The 3,426-nt window shown below is 44.3% G+C and overlaps 1 pseudogene; it reads left to right on the forward strand.

The window, feature by feature from the left end:
- Nucleotides 1-1,124: 1,124 nt before the first annotated feature.
- Nucleotides 1,125-1,682, forward strand: LOC147419790 (uncharacterized; annotated as a pseudogene).
- The last annotated feature ends 1,744 nt before the right edge of the window (nt 1,683-3,426 follow it).

Here is a 3,426-nt window from a genome sequence, read left to right on the forward strand (position 1 = left end):
TTGACCTTATCGCAAGACAAAATGTCAATAGATCCCTTCAACAACAAATATGTTCACTTGTTTGGTGATGTTATCCAACTACCCCCAGTTTGTAGTCACGCACTGGAGCTTTGTAACACATGCCATATCACAAGCTCAATCCACTGACTACATGTAACTTTGTACAAGATGTCATGCTCTATAAGACATGCAATGAACCCTAAATTTCTTCAGTTCTTGACCATTATTCGTGAAAGAAAACAAGCCATAGATGAGATCAATTGCACCTTGGGTGCATGTATTATAAATGAATTGCATGCGCACGACTACTCGCAATAAATATTCTAGGACTTTTCAAATGTATATCCCTTTCACACAGTGCCATCCTTGTCAAATTAGTCTTGCTCTTGTTCCCTTCAATGCTAAATACTAAATGTCAATTTGCATATGTCCTATTATATTCTATAGATGTTATATAGCAAGGCCCACCAAGCAAGACTGGTTTTTCATTATGGGATGCCTCCCTCCCTACCTCTGAGGCAAAGTTGTAATTTTATTTCTTCCTTTTATTCAAAACTAACATAATATGGTAGAAGGGGGAGTCCTTTACACGTGTCAACATATCCTAGCTTGAGCTTGGCGGTATAGAGAGAGAGAGAGAGAGAGAGAGAGAGAGAGAGAGAGAGAGAGAGACGCTTCTGACATGGCAAGGGGCGGTGTGTGAATTTGAATTTTGGTCGTTGTTCGAAGATAAAGCATTGTTTCCCTTCTAGGCGAATGTGCCCAGGGCTTAGACTTGAGAGGCGTGGTGACTATAATGGAGCAGCGGAGCAGACATGTGGGCGAGAAGGTAATGCTGGAGGCGGTGTCAAAGCCTGGGGGACAGGACGATGTTGATGCATGGCCATCTCTCTCTCTCTCTCTCTCTCTCTCTCTCTTCCATCGCCATCTCTCTCCTCTAAAGGACGGGTACAGAGTCTCTCTGTCTGTGACTTTGAAGGACAACCCAATGGGGTCGGGTCGGGGTAGTAGAGCCATCAGGAATTTGGTGTAGCCCAGCCGTGTGCGTATGTTGGAAGAGGGCCTCCTCCATGATGGGAGAAGTATTAGGTGCAACACCAACATGAGATCGGGCAAGGCCACCCATGAAGGCCAGAGGTGGAGAGTCTCTACCCTCCATAAAAGTAAATGGAAACATTGGAGCAGGAAAGGGATTGGGAGCACTCTCCACCCTCTCTAAAAAACCTTCCTCACATATAGTTGGGCAAGCAAGCTTGCCACCACATGTTGTGAGTTTGTGAGTGGCCATGGCTTGCACATGCACCAAGGCGGTTTGAAGCCACGCTGTTCTAATCCCTCATTCTTTGTGTTTCAGTTGTTCTCATGTAATTTGAACATCCGTCACAATAGACATGTGACTTCCTTACACACTCAAATACAGTACAACCACACCTCCCGGTTCCATGGCAATCGCTTGCAGTTGAATTGCAGATCGTAAGCTCATGGGTGAGAAACCAATCCCTAAGCCTTGCATGTAAAGAAAGTTGTAAAGCACCTTTCATTCTTCATTCTGTGCTTAGAATTCTACTTTCCTGAGAAAGGAGCTGATAGTGGCGCAACCCATCATCCATGTTGTTTGTGCATTTTAGGGCGCAAACAAGCTGGGGACTACTAGACAAAAGAGGGAGCTTTTGGCATTCTAGCGAGGGGTTGAGCAATTTCTTATTAAATAGGTATTGGGTAAATCCATGTAAAGCCATTATTATGAGATCTAGATCATTGCGTACAGTAGATGGTGTTGCCTGCACTAGCCTACCTACTACCTACTATAGACGATCTCCACTATTACAAGTTGGTGTCGTCTGGCAGCCTCTGTCCTCATACACCCGCACACCTCTTAGCTCGTGCATTGTAGGCCTTCGCTCATGTCTTGCTATTCTCAAAAACTTGCACACCTGATCCTTGACCACGAGTGGCGCATGGTAGGCCACCTCCTGCAAGTCGGCGGACAGAGATACAACTTTCACTTATATCTATGTTAACATAATATGGTGGAAGGGGGAGCCCTTTACATGTGTTTGACAAATCCCAGCTTGAGCTTGGAAAGAGAGAGAAAGAGAGAGAGAGAGAGAGAGAGGGAGTACCGTCGATTGTCTCCATGTCCACTAAAATTTCAGGCGTGGCTTGGGCACAGCTAACGTGTGAGAGAAAGAGTGAGTGAGAGACCCCAATAACAACATCTCCGTTGCTCCAACAGCCGTCCATCACCCATTCATCAATGGCAGGTCTCTCGAGGACGATGAGGCCGTGTTTGGAGGTGACTTATACATGTTAATTCCGTCTTTGTGTCTAGGTTTTGACACCTCTTTTAGCAAGCACTTGGAGATTCTTGCTGGCCTCCTCTGATGAAGGAATCCAGAAACAGGAATTTGGCAGAAAAGGCAGCCACGAGGGTACAACCTTTTGAACCTACCCTGTACTCCAAGAAGGCCTCTTCAAGCTGTTTGGGAACTGTCGGCTCAATCTTGTGGCCCATATCGACGGCTCAGTGCCACCAACACTCCACCATCTTCTCAGCAAGTTTCTGTAAACCAGCAAATCATTGTCGTAGCTCTTGGCCTCTACATCAGGGTGCAACTCCTTGCTATTTGTAGAGGACTACCACCCTGCACAGGTTGCGGCTTCTTGTTGCTAACCAACCCCCAAGCATTATAGGTAAGCTCACCGCCCTCAACACAAACCCAAGAGTGTATGTAGATTCCATATTAGCACCTCAAAGCTTTGTCGCTATCAAGAATTGCTAATTTATGTTCCAAGTTTTTGGTATGTAAGCTGTGTAGAGCTTAAGTCACTATTTAGAAGTTATGTTGGTCTTTATATGTTTCTATTATTTTGGAGTGAGGATAAGGGTACCCTATATCACAATGTATGCCAAGGTTTTTTGGATTCTTGAGATGTTTTCTAATTTAGTAGCAGTAAGCTTTTGTGATAATATGGATATTTTTAGCAGAGCATTATAGATCGTGTTAGCTAATCAAAGGTAAGTTCTCTTTATTTTTGCTTCATCCAAGTTCATTTTGATTTCTTGATTGAATATGGAGCTGATGATTGTGTCGTATCTGCAAATGACTACCATAATTCCATAACTTGCATTTTGCATTGGGTGATTTTTGAGCGGATACGAAGTAAGGGTGTCTCCCTAGATACAATCACATATGCTATAGGTGGTTTTTAGCTAATGCGAAGAGAGGGTGTCTCTCTAGATGCATGTTGTCTCATGGAGTGCATCATTTGCGGGATATACCCAACAGGATCAAGGCCAAGAAGCTTTGGGTTGTTTTCAATAGATGCGAAGCGAGGGTGTCTCTCCAGATGCAATCACATACACTTGCACCCTGAAGGCATGTAGCATTACACAAGATGCTGGTATGGGAAAAAGAATTCATT

Source organism: Adiantum capillus-veneris, chromosome 29 (assembly GCF_014529385.1).
Source record: "Adiantum capillus-veneris isolate H3 chromosome 29, ASM1452938v2, whole genome shotgun sequence".
Classification (NCBI taxonomy): domain Eukaryota; kingdom Viridiplantae; phylum Streptophyta; class Polypodiopsida; order Polypodiales; family Pteridaceae; genus Adiantum; species Adiantum capillus-veneris.